Raw genomic sequence first — 25,998 nt, 5'->3', positions numbered from 1 at the left:
AGTTTTGAGGGATTTCAACCATGATTCGTGGTGAGCATTAAAATCCCCCAAAAACACCAATTCCGCGTTAGGAAATAGCTCTTGCGCAGCATCTGCCACCTGACTAAGATGGTCAAATAATCGGCTTGTCTCCAAGTCACCATTCTAGCCGGGATAATTAAGGTAGCTGGTATCGGCAGGACGGAGTATTTGTGTCTCCATGAGAAACAACAAAACGATGACACGACCGGAGAGAATTATTATAAGTGCAGGACCAACAGTAAAGTTTTGATATTCTACAGCAAAACAGCAGTACTTGGTATTGTTGTGTTCCAGTTTGAACGGTGACTGAGCCAGAGTAATTACAGGCACAAGATACATAACATCTTAGTTCCCAAGGTTGGTGGCGCATTGTGATGTAAGTGATGGTTAACATTTCTTACAATGCCAATGTCTATGGGCGTTGTTGACCACTTACCATCAGGTGACCCATATCCTCGTCCGTCTACCTATAATATAAAAAAACCTTTTTAAATCTTTTGTTGACCCAATGCGAGTTCGAACCCATGACATCGAGATCCTCTGCCTTATGAATTATCCTGGACTATTGAGCCTAAATTAGTGACTACAAAATAATGATAAAAATTATTTTCATATTGGAAATAATGTACACAGTGAATGATCTTTACAAAAATATCTCATTTATATTTAAGGCCAACGGCCAAGAATTGGCTCACATATAACTGACATTTGAAAACTCTCAGCTTATTCTTACATCTAATTCTATTTGCAATTTAGTAAAACAGCTTAAAAGATAGAGAGTGCCTACCATTCAATACGTCCAAAATTAACTTCGGCTTTTGTGTTGATACGAATTATGTTTAAAATGATTGTACAAATAAATGCATTAAATACGTATTAACAAATATAATTGAATGATTTAGACATGCGCAATTAGTGTCGTGCATTTTTAAAACACGATGCTTTTCTTATGCGAATATTTAAATTTTTATATGTAATGTTATATGTAAGTTCTCACAGAACTAAATTGATTAATTGAATTATTTTTTTAAATAAAATGTTACTCCTTTACGGTGGTAGTGCTTTGTGTAATCCATAGGTTGATACCATATATTCTACCGCCAAGCAGCATTATATAGTATTATTAAGTACCAACAACAACAGGCATAAGAAACATAAATTTTAAATTTATATTACACACATAATATATATAACATAAATAAGAAATTTTACAGGTGGTAGGGCTTTGTGAAAGCTCGTCTGGGTAGGTACCACCCACTCATCAGATATTCTACCGCAAAACAACAGTACTTGGTATTGTTGTGTTCCGGTTTGAAGGGCGAGTGAGCCAGTGTAATTACAGGCACAAGGGACATAAAATCTTAGGTCTCAAGTTTGGTGGCGCATTGGCTATGTAAGCGATGTTTAACATTTCTTACAATGTCATTGTCTATGGGCGTTGTCGACCACTTACCATCAGGTGGCTCATATGCTCGTCTGCCTTCCTATTCTATAAAAAAAACATCAGTTCCCAAAATTGGCGGCACATTGACGGTGTGAGGATGATTAATATTTCTCACACTGTCAGTATCTACGGGCGGTGGTCACCACCACTTATCTTCAGGTAGCCCATTTGCCGATCTGCCAATCTATATTCAAATTAAAAAAAAACTGTCAGCTTATTTTACTATATATTATTCAATAAGACATTGATTTTTAGTTACAAGAAACCGATGCAAATTGCTTTGTTTCAATACATATTTTTAAAATGAATTTCATTATTAAGACTTCGTTCATTATTAATCGTTGTTGAGCAAGACTTTAATACCTAAGTCTTAGTTTCTCAATGATATTAAAGTGCTGCAGTAACATTATTTGCTGGACGATCCGTGAAATTTCATTCGGGTAATAAAAATAAAGCTGTATTAGTCGCAGGCGTCTGGATAATTTAAAATGAAGCATTTAAAAGGATCCAATCAAATAAGATTCGTTTAATTTCGATAAATCTTAATAATAATTAATGTTAAGATTTTGTTTGTATTCTGTATATATGTATTTGTGTATAAATTGTTTGTTTGACGAACCGGTTGCCGTGGTTGATACTTGCCTTTCACGCCGAAGGTTGTTGGTGGTTTGATTCCCTCCCAGGACAGACATTTGTGTACATGAAAAATATCTGCTTGTCCTGAGTATGGGTGTAATTATCTGTATAAGTATGTATTTACAAAAGTAAAGTATTATATGTAGTATGTCAGTGGGCTGGTTTCCATCGTACAAGCTCTGCTTAGTTCAGGGATCAGATGGCTGTGTGTGAATAATGTCCCAGAGTTATATTATCATAACCGCAATCTTCGGTAAAGATTCACGTTATTCAACCACTGGGCCATCAAGATACTTATATATAGACAGATACTTCTACTATTATAATATTTTTTATTTAACTGGTATATGTGTGCGACTATAATTATACGTAATAGCATAGCATGTAATTTAATATATTATTATTATATCTTCTATATAATATGATTTGTATATAATAACAGTTTGTTTATATCGTATTCATTGAACTTGCAAGTTCAAGTACATTTCATTATAGCTTGTTTACGCGTGTCAGCGATTCTTTTACGGGAATGTGGAAATACGTGAAGCGCTTGTTACACGTAACATTTACGCCAAGAATAATATTTATGTAACAATATCTATGGAATATTTATATATAAGTCAAGATGGCGCAGTGGTAAGAACGCGTGAATCTTAACCGATGAACGTGGGTTCAAACCCGGGCACCTCTGAATTTTCTTGTGTTTAATTTCTGTTATAATTCATCTCGTGCTTTTCAGTGAAAGAAAACATCGTGAGGAAACCTGCATGAGTCTAATTTCATCGAAATTCTGCCACATGTGTATTCCACCAACCCGCATTGGAGCAGCGTCGTGGAATAACCTCCAAACCTTCTCCTCGAAAAGGGAGAAGAGGCCTTAGCCCAGCAGTGGGACATTTACAGGCTGTTACTGTACTGTACTGTAACTTTTAGAAAAAAATAAAATGTAATTGTTTATCTAGTATACGAAAATTGGGCCGTGACGGCTCAGTGGATAGAACACAAATTATACCGGAAGATCATGGTCTCGAATCCGGCGGAACAAAACTTATATGTACGTACATATATGTGTACGTATGTCAACGTACGTGGTAGCGCTTGAGGATTCATAAGTACTTGCAAAAGTCTATTTGATTTGATATATATTTATGTATATGTATCTTCGCTACCAATTTGCACAGGATCAGCTTGTTGGAACCATTTTCTTAAGAAACCTCTGATAAGCACTCATATTTACGAGATTTTATTATTTATTGATATAAGAAACACCATAAATACGCATGTTTAAAAAAAACTATATTTTTACATACATATTTTTTATAATTGCTGGGAAGGCAAATGACTCCAAGGTAGTAATAGTAAGGTAGTATAGTCCAACAGTCGGGAAGAATGTTCTGAACTAGAATAGTTCTGATCTAGAATTTCTTCGTGCGCGATGGAATTGATGTCACAGTTAGGCGATAGCATCGAGAACCAGCACGCGTAGACTGGTGAAAAAAAGGGGAAGCAGGAATTGGGGAGAATAATTCCTCATAGCACTCGCCGTGGTACAGTCGTTAAAAAAATATCTTATACCGGAACACAACAATACTGAATATCTGTTAGGGTACCCTAACAGGCTTGCTCGAAGCCCTATCACCAAGTTATAATAAAAAAGATAGGTGAATATTAGGCTAGCAATTAGCTAAGGCATGCAGGGACATGGAAAATAAAATCAATAAAAATAATACACAGATACACCAAAAACATTTCGGAGATTCGAAGAAAAAATCTAAGTGCAGACCAGAATCATTTATTTATTTATTTTATCAAGAATAAATAAAAACTTGTTTCGGATTAAAATTCCAAAGCTCGTCTATTCTTTCTATATTATTTAAATTGGGATAGAACATTTCTCACTACGAGTGGAATTAAGAGAGATTAATTATATTCCTTTACAATGGCCCTCAGAATCATTTGTAACGCGAATGTTTTGTCAATAAAGTGTACGGAATGATTGATGAGCTTCTACGTCATAGAAAGGCAGGGCATCACTTGAATTGATATTTTGCCAACGTTATATACACAGAATTAAAAAAACGTATATAAATATGATATGTCTCATTTCATTCGATCGTATTTAGTGTAATTATCGTTGGTGTGGAATCCACAGTAATATTCCAAAGACACAAATTTATATACTGTACTAAGATAACAGATAAACGTATAAATAATTAATTAATAATACGAATGTATGTGTAATAATGTAATGTTTTGAATAGGAATATTATTTTTCTTCTATATTTTATTTTTTATTTATTAAGTACGTGTAAAAATTTTGAAAAAAAAAACGATGTGTGGTTAGTACCCAGACAGCTTGCAAACACCTTTACCACCAAGTGCAGTATGCCGTAAAAAATATGTTGTTTATTATTCTAAAAATAATAATTCTAAAAACATGAACGAATTGAAACAAAAATATATTATGTACTTTAATTCGCATTTTGGTATAAAGAGACCAAATAAAAGAATATTTCCATCTAGTTGAAAAAATTATAATATGTATACCATTTCTTATATTGCTATTTATCTAAGGTACCATCTTAATCTACCACTAGAATCGATTGATTGGCGTTTGCACACGCATAAGATAGACAACATTACGTATGATGAATTAAGTTTTGTGTACAGTAATTTAAATTGTGAAAGCTGTGAAAATGTTTAAAAATAAAATGTTATTATAATTAAAAATAACACAGTTTTTATATGTGTAAATATATGCGATTAAATCAATAATGTTACCATGTATCATACGATGTAAGCCGAGATGGCCCTGTGGTAAGAACGCGTGAATCTTAACCGATGATCGTGGGTTCAAACCCGGGCAAGCACCACTGAATTTTCATGTGCTTAATTTGTGATTATAATTCATCTCGTGCTTTACGGTGAAGGAAAACATCGTGAGGAAACCTGCATGTGTCTAATTTCACTGAAATTCTGCCACATGTGAATTCTACCAACCCGCATTGGAGCAGCGTGGTGGAATAAGCTCCAAACCTTCTCCTCAAAAATAGGAGAGGAGGCCTTTAGCCCAGCAGTGGGACATTCACAGGCTGTTACGGCGACGGTATCATACGATGTGGCAAATTCTATGAAGCTATTTATATTAAAAATAAAAAATAACTACCCGTTCTAACTTATGCTTGGTTGTGTATATAAAGCGTTTATATCATAATATACATAACTCTATAAAGGTCCCAGTCGTCATGTTCGTTTCCGACATCTTCAACAATTTTCGTCTTATTTCACCCAATATATGTATATAAAATCTTAATGAATAAAACCAAAACCTTCTTCATGAATCATTCCGCCCAGCGGTGAAAACAGACAGCCATACAGACAAACGCGGCAGGCTACTTTGTTTTATAAAACGTAGTGATACTCTAACAATTACATTTCTTTTTACAATAATCTCTCAAGTAAATATCTTTTTCAAAAATTTGTCTTTAATTTGGTGCTCAGAAACTAACATTACATACATCACTTCTCCGTGTGCTTTATTTTACAGAAAAACAGTTTCATTCAGAACGGAGCCAAACCGTCTTAGTATAAGTTACTGACTTTAATTTTGATTCAGGTGTAGAATTTCGTAAAATACGGTAAAACCCATTTAAGAGTATACGTTCAAAATAAATGTGAACAAAAGGCGCTTATTAATTTTTTGACACTTTTCATTTACAGCATAATTTAAATGCTATATATTTTTTTTATAATTAGTGTAAAAATATTGATTAAATTTATTACTATTGGTACAACTTTTATGAACAGTCTTAGTTTAAACGGAAAGCGTACCGCTGGGTTTTTAGTGGGTATTCCGATGTTCGAGGCGCACTCGGCGCCTTAGACACCGCCGAGTCCCACATACCGCACTATCCCCGTGGGGGAAACGCGTAATGCTTTTTTCCAGTGTTAATAAAAAGGTGCCAAAGACCCATCAGTTGCAGCCAGATTTTTGCTAATGTTGCACTTTTTACTGAAAAATTAAATTCAATTGATAATAGTATTTTATATAATACACAGAGTTCATACATATAACATTACATATAAATGTATATGTATTTGATTTGAAAAAAATACAAGCGTTAAGAGAAATAACAGTTTCTTAATAGAATCTACACTCAGGGAATCAGTGATAGCTTTACATCCTGTAACAATTGACGATTTAGATGTGGTAATAAGAGCCTAGTTGAATAATCGTTTTGCTTGGTGGTGGTGGTACTACCAGTGGCGGGTAGGTACCAACCACTCATCACTTATTCTACCGTCAAACAGTAATACTTAGTATTGTTGTGTTTCGGTTTGATGGGTGAGTGTAACTACAGGCACAGGGGACATTATATCATCTTAGTTCCCACAATGGTAACCACTTATCATCAGGAGGCCCATTTGCCAATCTGCCAAACAATTGTAATAAAAAATAAAAAGAATTATAAAATCTTAGTTCATATAACGGTATATGGTACGGAGTTTGTGTTCATATAACAAGCATACACTTGACTTGTTCCATGAGCAACTAAGTGCAAGGAGTGCGATTAATATCAGCGTGGCAACGTCTTTTGTCTCTTCCCGCTTGCAGTTTCTACAACTGGGACATTACTTCCAGTTGTGGATTACTTAAATGTTATGATATTCTTAACTGTAACCTTCCGAATTTGGTCGTCTTATAATTATGAAAAGACAATATGACAGGAATACATATAATTTGTAATTAGGTGAGAAATTCGAGAGTTGAATATTTTTGTTATATCACTGTTAATTAAACATAATATGATATATTTTTTGTAGCATAAGTTGGCAGACAGGCAAATAGACCACCTAATGGTAAGTGGTCACCACCGCCAGTAGGCACTGGCGTTATACGAAATATTAACCGATACATGGCCAATGCGACACCAACCTTGGGAACTGAGATGTATCCCTCGTGTAATTTTTCGGTTTGAAAGGTGAGTGAGATAATACTATCTCACTTACCTTTCAAACCGAAAAACAACTATACTAAGTACTGCTATTATGCGGTAGAATATTTGATGTGAGAGGTACCTAGCCAGGAGCATATACAAAGCTTTTCTTAACAGCCTTATATCTGGTTTTCATAACAACCTTAATGAATATATCGCGATACTTATTAAAACGGAATATTTCGTATATGTTAATTAATCACGATGTTGAAAAGTTTGTTTCCTTTAACTTTCATTTAGCAGCGTTCAGGAGATAAATACTCAATAAGTCACCCACTAGAAAATTGATTTTGTTATTCTGCACTGCCATAACTTCGGTAATATGTTGGAGCTGCACGAACGTGACTTATTATATATCATCCCTATAGGGGTAGATTTGCTATTTTTTTCCTACACAAAGCGGCAATTCAAGATTTATGTCATGTTTACGAGCGTTGTACGCCACTTAATAAATAGTATCGGGGTGTACCGTGTTTGTATTTTTTCATTCGATACAAAAATTGCTTACATTTTCATAATTCACTTTATATATTTTGTCGATGCATTTGGCTGAACTCAATAAATCGTATTACGGAATACGTGTCTTAAAACGAAACGAACGTGAAGTGCGTGCGTTATCGAATATATCATGGACTTCTTTTATTTTAAACAGATGTTTTGGCGCGTGGGCTGCATTCCTGATTTATTTCTTGTAATTCACAAATTGAGTTATTAGTAATTTATTATTATGATTCTTTTTCAATGTTAATTTATTCGTTTTTCTTTTGAGTATTTTGTGTATTGATGATTTTTTTTAAATTAAACTAATATTAAATTTCAGTTTTTATATATAAAAAAATGGTAGCTATTACAACTTTTATTAAGCAGCTAGACGAAGTAAGTTACCTTACCAGTGTTGTGTATATCTGTAATTAGTACATATTTATATCAGAAGGATGACTTAATTGTTTTGAATTTACAAACGTTTAATATATGTACTGTAGTAATGTAGTATGTGCCTTTCAAATAAATAAATAAAAAATATATACCCAAAATTTATTCCTGTGACAGTTTCGTACCTTTTAATAAAAACGTGGTTGATGCCTGTCATACCTGATGAAACGCAATAATCTAGACCTCGCTAGATGGTTGGAGCGTGCTTTCGTAGAAAATACATTACACTTCTTTTGAAAGCACCTTAATTAAACGTGGCAGGGAAGACTAATGCGTATGTGGACTACAAATGTAGATGAAATATGTTTAGTGAGAGCTGATAGGATGTCAAAGTCATAAGAACGCCACGTCTCACGGTGAGAAAATAACAAGTTCCTGTTTCAGAGCACACTAGCCAATGTATTTTTTTGTGAAAAAATAATAAAAAACGACGCAATATTCTAATAAATATTGTAGTTCAAACTTACATATTCATTGTTTCTTAATCATGAAAAAAACTGTTTATACGGCTTTAAAAAAGATATTCAAGAATTTAATATTCGTAAAATAAAATTAGGAAAAATAATAATTCGTGTATATTATAAAGTGATTAATACGTAGTACATACGTACATAACAAAATTGTGTAGACAATAGTGTTTTACTTTGTGGTTTTGGTGGTGGCTGTGGGCAAGTCCGTCTGGATAAGTACCATCCACTTATCACATGTCCTACCGTCAAACTGCAATACTTAGTATTGTTTGCTCCGGTTTGAAATGTGAGTGAGCCAGTGTAACTATATGCACAAGGAACATAATATCTTAATGCCTAAAGTTGGTGGCACATTGGCGATGTAAAGATTGGTACAGCGCAATGTCTGTGACTACTTACTATCAGGTGGCCCATTTTCTCGTCCGTTTTACAAAAAAAGACCTTCTAAAAACAGATAACTGTTATTAATGAACTTCAAAGCATATATATGTAGATTTATCAAAAACCAGTATTTCGTTCTCGAAATTCATAAGTTTATTTTTAGTTGTTTTTTTTTTGGTAATTTCTAGAGATTCCCTTTGTCTTATAAGAAATAATAATAAAAAAAAAATAAACGATAATTTTTAATGTTCGCAAATTAAAGGTAGATAAAATTCCTAAAATCTAAGTCTATCCAAAATATTACAAATGGAAAATAGATGAAAGTTATGTCTTGCCGTATCAATTTGTTTTTTATCAAACATTAGTCTATGAAATATTAAAAAGTATTAAAAAGTATCAGTATATCAAATTTGTCAAAATATTTTATACACAAGTGTTATTTAAATTAATTGGCGGTTTAAAAATATATTCATTGTTTTTTTTTTCAACTTCGCAAACATATTTTGTTCGAAATTTAATTAAACGTAGCGTTCGAAAATATTAATTTTCGTACGCGCTTTGACAAGTAATAAAAAGTTTTCTGTTGCAATGTTCGCCTAACGGTGGACATATTTAAATTTTATCGAAAACGTACTAAAAAGAAATGTATTCATCACACTGTTTAAATTAGATATTTTTAATTTGAATGTGAATAATTCTGTAATAAATTTTATAATAAAATTAAAATAAATAATAAAACAATTAATATCTAATATATTATGAATTACTGTTGAATTCGTAAATTTCGTCACATTAAAAATTTGACTTGGGTTCAAGTGTGAACATTTGTGAACAAATTGGTAATGATTGGATAACAATCCAGTATAGACAGCGGCCATCCTTTAAAGGGAGACTAATACGCTGGGCATATAGTGCAGAAGTGTACGCGAAAACGTATATGCACTAATGCATGACTTCGTTAAGTTGGACAATAGCTGAGATGGCCTAGTGATTAGCACCCAGTTCAAACCCGGGTTAACACCACTGAATTTTCATGTGCTTAATTTGTATTTATAATTCATCTCATGCTTGTCGTGAAGGAATACATCGTGAACGAACCTGCATGTGTTGTGCGCATTGGAGCAGCATGGTGGAATAAGCTCGAAACCTTTTCCTTAAAAAAAGTAGAGGAGGCCTTAGCCTAGCAGTGAGACATTCGCATGCTTTAACTCTGCGGTCATATCCACTTTCAGTTGGATATGACCGCAGAGTTAAAGCGCAAAACTTGCTTGAACAAGGCACGGGACTGCAAAATTCGAAATTCGAGACCTTAGAGTCTATGGCCTTATAAGTTAACTACTATATTAAAGATACAGTTAAATCAGCGAAGTTTAATTGTTACTTGAACTCCAAAGGTCGTAACTCCACTATATTTTTACATAATTATAGTTGTAAGTACCGACACATTGTGCTGTACTCATAAAAATATATCATAATTATAATGTATAATACGTCTCGAATAATAACTGGGTATCACTAATCCTACAAGCGTGAACGTGTTATGTACGTCAAGATTGATTACATTTAACGAAGAGTAAACGCGATAAAAAAACCGGTAATCCTGTAAATATTTTTATCTCCGTTAAAGGCAGCGTTGCTTTTTTAACGGCTAGTAATCGCCCGTGGCTTTGTCCGCGTGTTAAGTTTGTCCTTGGGGTTTTTGCTTGCTTCGTACTAAGATTTATTCAAAATCAATTCAGGTTAGCCTTGAAATTGTAACATACTGACATAGTTACTTTAGCATTTTTAATATTAGTATAAATTAATCGTTTAATATATTCATTTAATATTATACACTGGTGGTAGGGCTTTTTGCAAGCTCGTCTGGGTAGGTACCACCCACTCATCAGATATTCTACCGCAAAACAACAGTACTTGGTATTGTTGTGTTCCGGTTTGAAGGGTGAGTGAGCCAGTGTAATTAGAGGCACAAGGGACATAACATCTTAGTTCCCAAGATTGGTGGCGCATCGGTGATGTAAGCGATCGTTAACATTTCAACAAACAACAAAAGAGACAACGGATTGAAAAGTTTGTTATTTAAACAGTAATACAGGTAATCAATCAATTTCATTCAAACATCAGTCAACACAACGGTAGTTTATTCAGACTTAGCAACGCTAAAGGTGCTAGCCGTGGCGAAAATGACAAAAAGCGTGTTGTGTAATGGACGCCTTTAAGTTGACCCCTATTGTACATGTCTGCGAGACGTCCACTTAATCGTTCAAGATAATAGAACAAATGTAGTGCATTTAATTTATATGACGTTTGAGTGATGGTGGTTTTGACATTCGGTTTAATACGTCCAGTAGTCAAACTGAAAGCCATTAAGACATTATCGCATCTTATCCGATGGAATTGTTACGGTTTATTCGCATCAGCGGTTTTTTCGCTTCGGTTTCGAAGTCGAAGTTTTTTGCTTTTCATTGTGATACGATTGTGATTACGTTGTGCGATTATTTAAAAATAGAATGTTAATAACATCACGATATAGTTACCCGAGCATAAATAATGTTTGAATAATACTTTATTCATAAAAACACATGATTAAATAATAGATTCGTAAAACTTAGAACGAGTTGTTATTTCTAAGCCATTGTAACATCAGCGTTGGTGGTGTAATGGTCAGCATAGTTGCCTTCCAAGCAGTTGATCCGGGTTCGATTCCCGGCCAACGCACATTTTTATATACTTTTGAATAAAGTTTTTAAACATCATATTTAAAAAAAATCTTATCTGAAATGTATTAAATTATTGTTAAACGCGAATGTAAATATAAAATTAAAGTGCGAAAAAAGGTGCCTTGTTTTAATAGTACTTAAAATTTGTCAAAAACTTAATGTGACATGTTTTATATTAAAACCTCAATTGGATTTCCAGCATCGAATTTATTTTGCATATAAATGTTTTTTAAATAATCAATACATGATGTTACCTTACTAAACGTCATGTTTTATGGTTGAATATTACAAGAAATAATTTAGAAATTTAGTTTTACAAGGAAACATTTAATTATATACTTTTGTATTTTTGAAGCGAATATTTTTTGGGAGCGTAAGGTTTCGAGGACGAGTTTTTGTGCAACGTTTATATATGTAACATTTATTTAAATAAACGTTTTTGACGTAAAAAATGTATACACTTGTGTATTGAACTGTCTGTTGTCTGTTTCTTACTTAAGTGTACGCAAACGAATATAATAAGTACAGTACAGTAAATAAATAAGACAACAGCTACTGGGTCACTGAAACCCTGGCCCTTCGGGCTAAATTAAAAGACACGGCAAGATAACTTGCTGGTGGAACAGCCCGGGTAAAGAGGCCAACCCCGAGGGCTGACTGGCCTTTTGGGACAGTCAGGAGGAACCCTCCTCTCTCACGCAAACGAATGTCCCGTTTCTGAAAGTTGGATTAAGTTGGTTTAATTAAGAAAGTTTCCAACGTTGTCTAGAGTTACATATAGTTAGAATTACAACATTAGTCTAGAGTTTTTTTACTTGGTAGTGCTTTGTGCATATCTATCTGGGTATGTACCATCATATATTCTTCCAAAATTACCAATAATATTGTTGTGTTTCGGTTGAAAGGACATCATGACACCTTAATTCCCAAGATTGGTGGCGCATTAGCAATGTACTTAATGGTTAATGTTTTTTACAGTGCCAATGTCTGTCAGCAAAGGTCACCATCAGGTGGTCCACTTGACCGTTGGCCTACTTATATTATAAAAAAGGATCATAAAATTATTATTTATCTATACTAATAAATGAGGATAGGTTTTTTTGTGACTGAAAAATACTAAGAAAATATATAAAGTTGTATGAGAAGATGCAGCGTGTGTTGAATAAAGTTTTAGTATATAAAATTATTGCATAAATAGCTGATCTTCGCATTTAGTAAATATGACTTCGGATTTGATTAAAAAAAATAATTTTTTTTTTTAATTTATATGTTATTTCATGTGCTTTGCTAGGCTGCAGCTTAACGAAAATTTAACCATCTCTTTTTTTAATATGTTTAAATTATAAAAGTTTTCTTACGGAATATTATTTCCTATGAAAATAATACCTAGATTATTTTTAACAGGTAACCCAGAGAAACGCATTTTTACTATGGAAACATCGTCACGAAATGAGGTCATAATCTTATTTCTTAAAGTTTTCTTATTAAAAGTTTGTATTTAAAATCGAGAATCTTCCAGTACTGCAACTATTTCGTAGGTTTCATTCGCTAGCTCTCTCGTTGCATTGATATTTTATTTTTTTATAACTTTGTTGCAATGCACATTTTTTATCAGTATTTAAAATATAAATATATTTATAACCTGTATTTGGTCGTGTAGTAATTTGAGTATTATATTTTTAAAGAACGCTTTATCAAATCAATTTATCTATAGATATGTAACATTTAATTTATAAGTTACCATCGAAATGTTATGTAGCTTCTAGCGTCAGGCAAATAACTCAGTATTTAATTTTTCTTCATCCATCATATTATTATTATTTATTATTACATACATCAATTGTATTCAATTAATTCTAGATATCCTGCAGCAATAATCTCCAAGTCTATGTCGCTCTGAGGAGTGTAGGTCCAAGCACAAGTACTTTGGTGGGTAGGGCTTTGTGCAAGCTCGTCTGGGTAGGTACCATCCACTCATCAGATATTCTACCGCAAAACAGCAATACTTTGTATTATTATGTTCCTGTTTGGCGGGTGAGTGAGCCAGTGTAATTACGGGCAAAAGGGACACAATATCTTAGTTCCCAAGGTTGATGGCGCATTGGCGATGTAAGCAATGGTTACATTTTTTTATTTTTCATTCAGAGGCTGTTTATTTGCTTTTACTTTACCATCATTAAAATTCTTTAACGTAAAATATATTTGTATGTTGTCGGATATAGCCATAAAAGCGTTAAATCATAGAAGATAAAACAAAATTATATATTAAGTCTTAAGGATAAAAAATGTGCGTTGGCCGGGACTCGAACCCGGATCAACTGCTTGGAAGGCAACTATGCTGACCATTACACCACCAATGCTGATATTACAATGGCTTAGAAATAACAACGCGTTCCAAGTTTTACGAATCTATTACTTAATCAAGTGTAAATTATACATTTAATACATACAAGCAATGATAATAGCTATGTGGATAATAAGATATAATACGCGTTTAAATCATTCTTTATTGTATATTCAGCTGTACATATCACCATATACGGCGTGTACATGAAAATGAACTTAGTCTTACGGTGTTGTGTTGTTCTGACGGTACTTCAAATATATTCACTTGAAGTTATTACAGTCATAACAATGTTTTTCTGTCAGAATGTTGATCATGGTCAATGTCAAGATCTAGCAATTTCTTTATGGTGGTTTGCAGTGTAACTTAAGGCACAAGGCACACATTATATATACATATATATATTATGATGGAAATGATGTCACCGCCTAACTGTGACATCGATTCCATCGCGCACAAAGAAATTTGGCAACTCCTTTCTTTGTCGCACTTCCAAAAAATGGAATTCCTTACCAGCTCACGTGTTCCTCTCCTCTTACAACTCGGGTTCCTTCAAACGTGGCGTGAAGAGGCATCTTGCGGGCCGGCAAAGCGAGGGCGTCTAGTGTAGAACATTCTTCTCGACTGTACTGTACTGTACACACTTACCATCAGGTGGAGTAAAGTCATTTGCCCTCCCGACAAATAACAAAAAAAAAAGAAAAAAAAAAACATAACATCTTAGTTCCAAAGATTGGTGACGCTTTGACGATGTAAGTAATCCTTAATATTTCTTACTAAATTTTCCTTAATACTTCTTCTTCTTGCGGCGGTGGAACTCACCAGCAACCTATTTTATAAAAAAATTGCAGGAAACGTTATGATGTTGATACTCTATTGCTTAAGAGTGCACAAACACAGGTGCACTCGATGGTCTGATGGAACGAAGTTAAGAAAATTCATTTTTTATTAACCCGCTCCTGATAATTTATCAATCGGTAAACGTGTTATATAACCACAGCACCACCGAGTTAGTCGCTAATATAGTTAGGTAATAACTAAATTTTCACTACGCGCAGCTTTATTATGGACCGCGTGACGTATTGGCGAAACAAAGAGAGCAAAGACTCGGATGAAAAATGGCGTTAATGTATTAAATATATTATTTAATGAACAATGCAAAGCCTAATTGAGCTAAATATATCTTATTAACCTTACTTCATCAAATATTTTGCAGAAATAAAAATCGTTTAACATATTATAACGATAAATATCACGTTTTGTTTGTAGGGTTTCATACATTCTCTAAAAAAATGGTGGATCACTCCATGGTCACAGCCTGTTGTCGCCGAAAACAATTGAAATTTATTACTAATATAGAGTTCGGTGACCCTATCAAGGATGTATAGCGTGAATAAATGAATTCTGATTTTTGAGTTTTTTTAATGGTTTGTATATATATTTATTTTGTTTTATTTAAGTCTACATAATTTAAATTAAAAAATAAATGTTTTAAGCCTAAAACCTATAAAACTATTTTTCCGTTCGAAAAACGTATTTACGCGTTTCCCCCACTTGATGGGGGAAATTATTTGGGACGCAGCGTTGCCGAGTGTGCTAAACAACAATTGCTTGCGCATATTACCGTAACGAAAACTATTGAGCCTATTGATAAAATGAAGCAAACGGATTATAGAACTACACTCATAGCTTAAATTTCCTTTAACGAAAATCCTCAGCATGTAATACAGAACTGCACTTGTCTCTTTCATGTAAGCTGGGCTCATAATACATCGCTTTCATTGAAGTGTAATTTAATTAAAATTTAAGTTCAACGTGTATTATAATTTTAAAAACTCGATTAAAACTTTACATAAGTTAACACTATATATGTCAGTCAACGTTCACCGGAACTGCAAAGTTAACACCACCGGCATGACATATAAAGATTTCCAATCAGTTCATTGATTTATCAGCGCGTGAGTGGATTTAATTCGATGTTTAAATTATACAAGAATTTACTTGAAACAAGTTTATGAACAATCTTTGGGACTTATCCAAAAAATACTTTCATGGCGACAAGTATAAATGCGTATGTACATATATTTTCCTGAGCATTTGGTAATTCATTTTATACAGAATACATAGATAGAACACTTATTGTGATAAGTTATATCAAAGTCGTTCGTTCCATTTTTGAAATTTTCAGCTTTTTTAATTTTTGCGGATAGAACTTGTGGATCGTAATCGAAGATCGCGTAATCGCTGCAAATTATATACTTAATTTGTGTTTTGACATATGCTTAATGTTTTTATAATACATATTATTCGTTCATTCATTAAATGTACAGCGAATTTTATAGGCGTGTCGCTTTAATGAAATCTTTGTCCCATAAAAGAACATGTTAATTTCTTTAAACCGTCTGAAAACACTTAACAATGACAGCCCTTATTGTTTAATTTTAATTAACATTGATTGATCGTGTCTTAAGTGTTGTCTGAGTCTGGGTATTAAGTTCATTTATGTCCGCGTAATGTGTACGTCAAAGGAATCTTGGTCGAACGCCAAAGGCGCATAAACAATGTTTCGGTTCTATTCATTAATAATTCCATTCTTGTAATGTCAATTACTTACAGCTTATCTTCACTAGACAGACACTGAGATCTAAGTTTACAGTTAGTCGACTATTTACATTTACAGATATGTGCTCTATTTAATTTTGATCTGATAAGCTATATCAATTCATTATATTAATGAAATCGTTTCATATTAAAAGGCTTTTAAATAAGAAACTTCTAGAATTGGAAATAAGTTTTCGATTCGAATTTCAAATAAAATAATCTTATCAGATTAGCAAGGAGGTGTAACTTACTTAAATCTATTTTCAATGGTAAGTGGAACGTAATTCTAGTTTTGTATGATATATAACAATTTCGTCAACAATTTCGTTTATAATAAACCTTGCGATAATAAACTCGACGTTAAGTTCATAAAACCGGTAGCTGATAAATGTCGCTGGCAATAAAAAAGAGGTACTTCCGAGTGCATAATATGTTGGTTATTTAAGAAGTAAATTGGAAGACATTTTCTTTTACCAGTTTAATGGCGGCCGAATTGAATATAAGCGCTGCTGCTATAATTTCTCTTATCGACCACCGGAGTGCAGAGAGTATGTAATTTACGACTTTTGTAGATTACTTTTTGTGGGCTTTCGGGTCAGAACAGGTGGTTTTAAGGGCAATTTGCAGACCTTCACATGATCGGATAATTTTGAAATAAATAGAATATTCTTTATTCACTCCCTCATGTTTTTATGTCATTTTTTGTTAACTAATTACATCAGCCTTTCTTTTTACGAGAAGGTTTGAAGCTGTTCCAGTGCGGGTTGGTGGTTTTTTTTTACAGATTTACATCAGACACGTGTCCATTGTATTTAACAAAGAGTGTGAGATACGTAAGCTTATCGGGATTTAAAATTAAACCGTTTTAATATAATTATAATAATATTGTGAATTAAAAATGTTGACCCTATTTTTTTTTAAATAGTTACGTAAATTTATAAATAGTAATTTAATCGCTTACATACTATCAGAAGCATTGTGTATCAGTTGTAAAAATATATATAGATAAATTAGTTATTTATATTCTTCATTCTTGTATTGAGTTTCGTATTACAGTTGTCAAAAATAGTCAACACCATTAACCTAAAGTACTGAGTCGTCCTCGTTTCTACCGTGTAATAGAAACGAGCGGAGCCATTAGGACAAAATGCGTACACTGGATAAACTTAAAGATAGGATAAACACTCTTATTTTAATATAGTCTTTATGTTAATAATCATAAAAGCTATATACGCATACACACTATTTGACTCTGTGTACTGCGCAAATATCTTCTTGGCCATCTCATTGAAGGGAATGAAAGGATAGTCATCTAGAATCGAGTTCAATGAACCCATCAGTCGTAAATCTGGAATGTAAACATAGTGACGTTATTACATATGTTTTGATGACGTCAGAGTGTTACGACTTCCTTTATTTGAAAAGTAAAGTTATGTTCTAGATTTTGAAGCGAGGCACTGTTTTCCTGACGAAGAAATCTTTGATTTTAGTTCGGAACGCTTTCTTCGTTCCCATAATGGAATGAACTGTTAAGAGTGAATATTTGTTTGTCTTCTCTAAACTTTGATATAAATTTTTCCAATTCGTAAAAACTTAAATTTTATAAAAAATATAAGAAAGTAAATCATCACATTTATGAAAGAATTAAAATTGCGATGTTATTTTGAATTGTAACACAATTCAGTACACAAAAATTTAATATAATTACGTTAGTAGTAGTTTTCGAAAAGGGCTACTGCTCTACGAATTACATGAAATACGATCTTCCCCTGATGCAGTTCAACATGTTCCTCGCAAAAAAATACCAATTATATCTTTTAACCGCCTTTAATAACTATCGCTGATAATGTGGAGTGTCCGTTAATGTTTACTTAAAACATGTAAAGTAATGTAGTAATATCCGTATATGAGTAAGTAATTTAATATACTTTCTTTGTCTCATACGTAAACTACCTAGCTAGTAACTGCCTGTAAAAGTTCTACTGCTATTTTTATGCTTATTCCACCACGCTGTGCGTTGGTTGGTGGATACTGCTATGGTTAAATTTAAGTAAATACCCGCTAAACAAAGTGAATAAGTAAGAACGTATGTAGTTTTAGTTACGAAAGATTTATTTCCCTTAGAAAAAAACAAAAAACATCGTCGAGTTTGACATGTTTTATTACATCCGGTGAGTTTAATGGAAAATAGCAATTATAAAAACACTGACATTCCAAGCTGTTAAGAGATTCTCTTGTCTCATTACTATTTGTTGCCATTTATTTTACCGTTTCTTGTAATTCCGTTGGAATTTCTTAAGGCCATTTCGCTGAATGGCGAGTATTTTCTTTATTACAACGATGTGTTAGATGTTGCATTCTATGATATTAAATAACTAAATAACTGTATACGTTTATAGTAAATACCTCGGTCCTACTCTCTTGGTAGGGCTCGTGCAAGCCTGTCTGGGTACCACTCACTTATCACTATATACCGCCAAGCAATAATACTTAGTACTGTTGTTATCGGATTTAAAGGATGAGTAAGCCAGTTTTTATGAATAAAATGTTATGCGATTAAAAATACTTTTTATTCTCTAATACAATGAAAGAACGAGGCTTATAAATTAAGCTTATCATTAGCTTAACTTATTAACCTTCATAGAGGTCCTGAAAATTGTGACCTTGACAATAATATAATGAGAAATGACTTCAAACCTTAACATTGAAGTAAAAGTTATATATGTGTGACTTGAGGATAACTCAGACACATATATTTGAATACTTGATTGCATTCCATTATATAATAACTGGGCTTAACGGTGTTAGAACCTTTGTTAAACAACCTTAAGGCCTCTGCCTCGAATCTCGCGGGCAGCGGGGCGGCAGCGGCGGCGGCGCGGGAGCGGCAGGATCTTACGCGTATAATCAAATGGACCGGCCCTCGAATACACCGGTGCAGGAGCGGCGCGGGGGCGGGCAACGAGCGGTGCACTCCAGTCAAGCGGTGACCGCCCGCGTTGCGCGTCTGCATTGTAGGTACAGTGTTGTACATTTTTTTTGTGACGTATCAAAATGTCTTCGGACGTGCAAGAGCTAATTATTTCGGCAATCTTTGAGAGGACACCCATATGGAACAGCAAAGATGTGAACCATAAAAATAGAAGAATAATTAATCAATTATTAGTCGTAGAATTTGTCGGGATTTTGTCTCTGTTCTTCATAATTTCGATAAAACTCGCCATTTATTTTCCTTGCCCTATAGTAGGGAGGCACTTCTTCTTTTGCCCACAATAAATCGAGCGTTAGGAATAAATTTGAATCAAAAAGATGTCGCCGTTTTTCAGACATTTCGTTCGCGAATAAAAACAAATATCTCGACAACACAACCACGAACACAACACTACACCGCTATAGTGCCGCGCGATCTGCCCGCTAGTTTGGAGAACAGGTATGCGTTGCGGCAGCGGGGCGGGCAACGTCGCAAGAAGTGGATCCCTACTATAGGGCAAGGAAAATAAATGGCGAGTTTTATCGAAATTATGAAGAACAGAGACAAAATCCCGACAAATTCTACGACTAATAATTGATTAATTATTCTTCTATTTTTATGGTTCACATCTTTGCTGTTCCATATGGGTGTCCTCTCAAAGATTGCCGAAATAATTAGCTCTTGCACGTCCGAAGACATTTTGATACGTCACAAAAAAAATGTACAACACTATACCTACAATGCAGACGCGCAACGCGGGCGGTCACCGCTTGACTGGAGTGCACCGCTCGTTGCCCGCTCCCGCGCCGCTCCTGCACCGCTGTATTCGAGGGCCGGTCCATTTGATTATACGCGTAAGATCCTGCCGCTCCCGCGCCGCCGCCGCCGCCGCCCCGCTGCCCGCGAGATTCGAGGCAGAGGCCTTACACGTAAGCTGCATGTGTGGAAAAAAGAAGCAACTACGAAATAATTAAAACAAACATATATGACATAAATTATACACACACATACACACTTTAAATGGTCTCAATTTGACCAAATAATACAGAGCTTTCATATGTTCCGAAAACAATTATATATAATGGATAAAAGTCAGCCACAATTATATCCATCAACCCACAGTGGAGCAGCGTGGTGGAATAAATCTTATCAGCAGAGGATAACTATGCTCAATCTTTAAAAATTTGGTATTTTTCTAAAGAAAACAAACAGTGAAGTAATTTGACGATTGAGGATTAATCCTTTGTCATAGAAATCAGAAATTATTTTGACTTCTATATATAAATATAATATATTTAAATTTAAATACCATACAATACATTGTCGTGAATATCCATTACAAAGACATACATTTTTCTTCATTCCTCATTACGAGGTCGAATAAAAAAGCTTATCCTACGAAGCCGGCAAGAACAAGAAAAATAATGACGCCGTAAAGTCACTTGTTAATTTATCAACAAGTGACATCTACTGAATTATTTCGTACACGCGACGTCAACTTGATACTTGACACCTCGAAAAAGCAAGTACATTATTTCGTTTGTAAACATATTTTTGTTTTTTATATAAATTAATAACATGATACATTAATCTAAACGATAGTGTCGAGGCGATTACTAAAGATCATTATTTTGTTTAAGTTATTTGCAAAATAAAAAAAAAAACACCGACAAATTTATAGAGTCGAATTTTTATGAGGTAGTAAAATTACTGAATAACTCGGAATGCGGTTATATCGAACGATAAGATTAAATTTTATTAATACGCTATTTGCTGCATTTTTATTATATATAATATCATATTTATTCTGCTTTACTTTCATAATATTATTCGTTTTTTATATAATGATAATAGGATTCGAATTATTAATTTTATGTGAATATTTATAACAATGGATCGACCCGCCATTTTAATGTTCGTTATGCTGACAATTGTTTGCTGTTTTTGTCCAGCAGAAGTGTATTGCATAAATTACTTTTCAAGCACACTTATTATAGCACACGAATACGATGAGATAAGATGGCGGCCAAATTCTCAAGACCTACAGAACATAGCCTCATCAAATACCCATTTACTATTCCACATTATTTTCTTGGTATTTCGGGTATATTCACTGAGGATTGTGGTCTTTTTAGCTTTTATTAGATACCTGTATTTACACGATTTTTATTGTAAGTACTTTTCAGTCTTTTAGATAAAAAAAAAACTATTTCAACTGCTTAACCTAATTATATCAACCTCCTGGGAGATTTCTACAACTAATTTGTATTTAAATTACTAGGGCCGTGTGCTCCAAAAAAAGACACCTTTCTACCCTGGAAAGGCTTCTTTTCTAAATAAAGTTACCTATTTGGTTTTCATATTCTAGGAAGGCGTTGAAGATCTTTAAATCTATTCTTTGTAGAAAAATTAGTCCCCAAAAAATTATTTGTGGTATGATGTATAATATTACAAAATGAGCAATTCTTATATACATTCATATAAATCTCGTATCTTAGAAACGGCACTAACGATTTTTGTCAAATTTTGTTTTTAGATATAGTTTTGCTTTTTAAGTTTTTGGTAATTATAACAAATTATTAGTGCTAAACGAAACTCTGTCGCTCAAGTACTCTATGTAATAAGAGGAACATATCTAGGTATTATACCTTAGGTAATAATAAAATTTAACGATTGTAACGCCACGCTATATATCGCCACGCCACATGCCACATGCGAGCCAAGCCAAGCCAAGCCAAGCCAAGCCAAGCCAAGCCAAGCCAAGCTATGCCATGCCAAGCCATGCTATGCCATGCCACGACAGTTAAAGCCAGTACTGTCCACCAAGCCCGCCTGTAACCATTACAGGCGGGCTTGGTGGACATGTCATTCGTTTTTGTACAAAAATGTTGCGATGACAACCAAAAATAACGGATGAGATGATGTGGCCATGACAACGGAAAATAACACTTGTGAATTGGAAAAAGTATTAAGATATAAATATACATTCGATTATTGATATATTGTTATCATTATTACCTTCCCGTTTCACTATAGTGAAATTGTGTCAGGAACTAAGTTATTGTGAATAATTCGGTTTCAGTGAAACTGGGTTAACCAAGCGACAAACGAAATCCTTTCCAATCCCGAAATGAAAAATGATGATAAACGTTCTTTTTTATGGGTCACAGTACTGTACTAATTTATTGTAATTTATAATATTTACAAATTTGATACTCTACTACTGTCTTTGTGATAAGAGTTCTCCTCTGGAAAGTTAGCAATATACATTCCGTTATGCAATTTTACGACAACAGCAGATATGAGGGACATTCCTATAATATACTTATGTATAGCCGAGATGACTCATGGATAGATGGATGATTCATGTGCTTAATTTGTGCTTATAATTCATCTCGTGCTTGACGGTGAGGGAAAACATCGTGAGGAAACCTTTATGTGTCTAATTTCACTGAAATTATGTCACATGTGTATTCCACCAACTCGCTATGCAATTGGAGCAGCGTGGTAAAATAAGCTCCAAAAGTTTCTCCTTAAAAAAGGGAGAGGAGGCCTTAGCCCAGCAGCGGGGCATTTACAGGCTGTTACTGTATAGCTTTATTTCGACTCAAAGGGTGCGTAAGAGTACTATTTATTGGAAATTTGATTTACTTCATCCTAACCAAATACGGTCACACTGGCAATTCTCAACGTTTATCGTACTGAAATGTGTGCACAAACACAAGTGCTCACACTATTTTTTATAACCCGATGTGACCGTCACGTTTGGTGAGTGTTTAGGCGCAGAAGCAATGGATTTACTTGCTTTACGAGACATGGGACTGTAAGCACTGCCAATTTAAAAACTTCGGATACGCTATTGAACAGACAGAAAACTAATACTTCACTTAATGAAAACAACGAAAAACCAATAACAATAAAAAAAAACAATATATATATTTAAAAATAAGCAAGTAATAAAGCATAACAATTTCGCACAACCGACTCGATGATTCAACAATACGTTGTTGAGTGAATATATTTAATAAAATGAAGCTTAGTGAGACAAAATAAATTGTGAAATAAGCAGACGCGGTGAAGCCGTCGACAGCCGCATGATTTAGACGTAATGGTAAAAAGAGAACCATTTGCAAGCGTGCGTTAAAGTGGCAACGACAACAGATTATGCTAAAAGAGGAGCAAACCCGACCGCTCGTTATCTGCTGACAGTATAAAAACTCACAAGAAATATATTAAAAGCGCCAGAGCGGTCGACGCCCCACACGAATGCCTCCTATTTGATAAATAATCCTCGAACAATAAATCAGGATACAAGGGGAGCTAGTGTTTCGAAGCCGATACAATTTTAACAACCGACCGAATGCAGGAGTCGATAGTGGATGAGAACCTGGAGTGCATTTCGGTGATACTTTGCTATTGGTATTATTTGACAGGTTTCAAATTTTAATTGATGGTGAGTTGTTACAAGATTAAAGTCAATCAACTGCTAAATCAAAAACGACTTGAATGTTATGAAAATTATTAAAATATAATTGAAATTTGACTGTCTTACAAATTTCGTTAATTCAATCTTTATTTATAATTTACATTAAAATTTGCTTTGATAAAATTGATAAAATTTGATAAAAATAAAATTATAATTATATATATATATATATATATATATATATATATATATATATATATATATATATTATATAAGTATCGTATACCCTACTCATAATTAGCATTATGTAATGGTAAGTGATAAAGATAATAACTCACTAATTAATCAAAGACATTAAGATAATCCCATAGGCAATTGCTACTTTTAATTAGATATATTCCTAATATTTACATGACTTTCATGTCAAATTAACTTAGGTTAATAACTTCGAGTCGAGATGGCCTAGTGGTTAGAACCTTAACCGATGATCGTGGGTTCAAACCCGGGCAAGCACTGAATTTTCATGCGCTTAATTTGTGTTTATAATTCATCTCGTGCTTGACGGTGAAGGAAAACATCGTGAGGAAACCTGCATGTGTCTTATTTCATTGAAATTCTACCAACACACATTGGAGCAGCGTGGTGGAATAAGCTCAAAACCTTCTCCTCAAAAGGGAGAAGAGGCCTTAGCCCAGCAGTGGGACATTAATAGGCTGTTACTTTAACTTAGGTTATTAAGCATTTTCACAATTTTATTTTCCAAAGCCGTTCCAATCCACTGGGCAAAACATTAACCGTCCTGTCACCAGACCTACCTAATTATATTTAACTAATGACAGTATTGTGAAGCTTTGTTTTTCTCCTAAATCCTTTTTGATAGCCATTGTGGATTACGAATTACCTAATTTATTTGGCAGAAGCATTTTTGCCTTTTCATTAGAAACTGTATTTTGGTTATCATCTCGGTTCTTATATATATATAAATTTATATAGCAATGTAATAATTTAAAGCATGTATTTCATGAGTACAGGAATCAAAATAATATATAATGATAAAATAATTTTAAAAATATATGTGTTTAATTTTTAATTGTATTATTTTTCGGGCGAAAACTTTTTTTTTTTTAATATTGTGAATAAGATAAACGTTTTGTTTCCATGATATATAACTAAGCAGTTTTTTTCTTAATATCCCCTATGCTTATACTGAATCGAAAGAAGTCGAAATAGTTACTTCCAAATCACACAAAAATATATGACAATAATAAATATATTACTAACGATTATAATATTTCTTACGTATCAATTATAGTGTCCTCTTCACCATCCTTCGGCCACGGCATACCAAGGTACACAAGAAGGTATCATGGTGTACCACAAAAAATACCACAAAATATACCAACCACAAAAAAGTAAACACAAATAAATAACTTTCTTATTAAATTGACGCGATATCATTGGAGATCTTGAATAATTTATGCTATTCACTATATAATATTGGAGCATTGGAAGTAAATTAAAGCGGATATAAGTTATTATGTGGAAAAGTGTTGTATTATTAAGAAAGATATTAAATGAGAACTGTTTATAGTGCATAATGTCGTAGAATTGTTAGCAAATCGCATGTTATATGTAAACGTAAGATTGGTTCATATTTACTCATTTCTCATTCATTCTATTTCATCCCTCACAGACAATAGAACGGTCATCCAGACTTGGGTCTGCGTTTGAGCCCATCGGCTTTAAGAGCTTTCTGAAGCAAAAGAATATAAGACTGCCAGCTTTCTAGCTCCCCGTTGCTACAGAAAAACTTCTAAACCACTCGACGTGGCGTTTTAGAGTGGGATCCTAGGACCTCAGAGTTTGTCAACAAGCCACTAGTCCAAAGAAACAGTTTGTCAAGCTACGTATCGCTAGCATGAAGTTATATCTATAAACTTATGAACTATAAATAAAAACCAGACATATATCGGTAGTTTGTTGCTGTTTTTGTTAGAAAACACCACTTCGAACCCATAGATTGTGTGCCCCATAACATGACACATACTTGTTAT

The 25,998-nt window shown here is 33.7% G+C and overlaps 1 protein-coding gene and 2 non-coding genes across 4 annotated transcripts in view; 1 reads left to right on the top strand and 2 right to left on the bottom strand.

The window, feature by feature from the left end:
• Positions 1-25,998, bottom strand: part of LOC126772173 (monocarboxylate transporter 2-like) — a 153,595-nt gene that overhangs the window by 66,008 nt on the left and 61,589 nt on the right. The window lies entirely within an intron of this gene.
• Trnag-ucc (transfer RNA glycine (anticodon UCC)) lies at positions 11,529-11,600 on the top strand. The gene has a single exon. It is a non-coding gene; the product is annotated as a tRNA-Gly (tRNA).
• Trnag-ucc (transfer RNA glycine (anticodon UCC)) lies at positions 13,891-13,962 on the bottom strand. The gene has a single exon. It is a non-coding gene; the product is annotated as a tRNA-Gly (tRNA).

The sequence above is a fragment of the Nymphalis io genome, chromosome 12 (genome assembly GCF_905147045.1).
Source record: "Nymphalis io chromosome 12, ilAglIoxx1.1, whole genome shotgun sequence".
Lineage (NCBI taxonomy): Eukaryota > Metazoa > Arthropoda > Insecta > Lepidoptera > Nymphalidae > Nymphalis > Nymphalis io.
The sequence above is the reverse complement of the archived record's forward strand: the minus strand, read 5'-3'. Positions and strand labels throughout refer to the sequence as shown.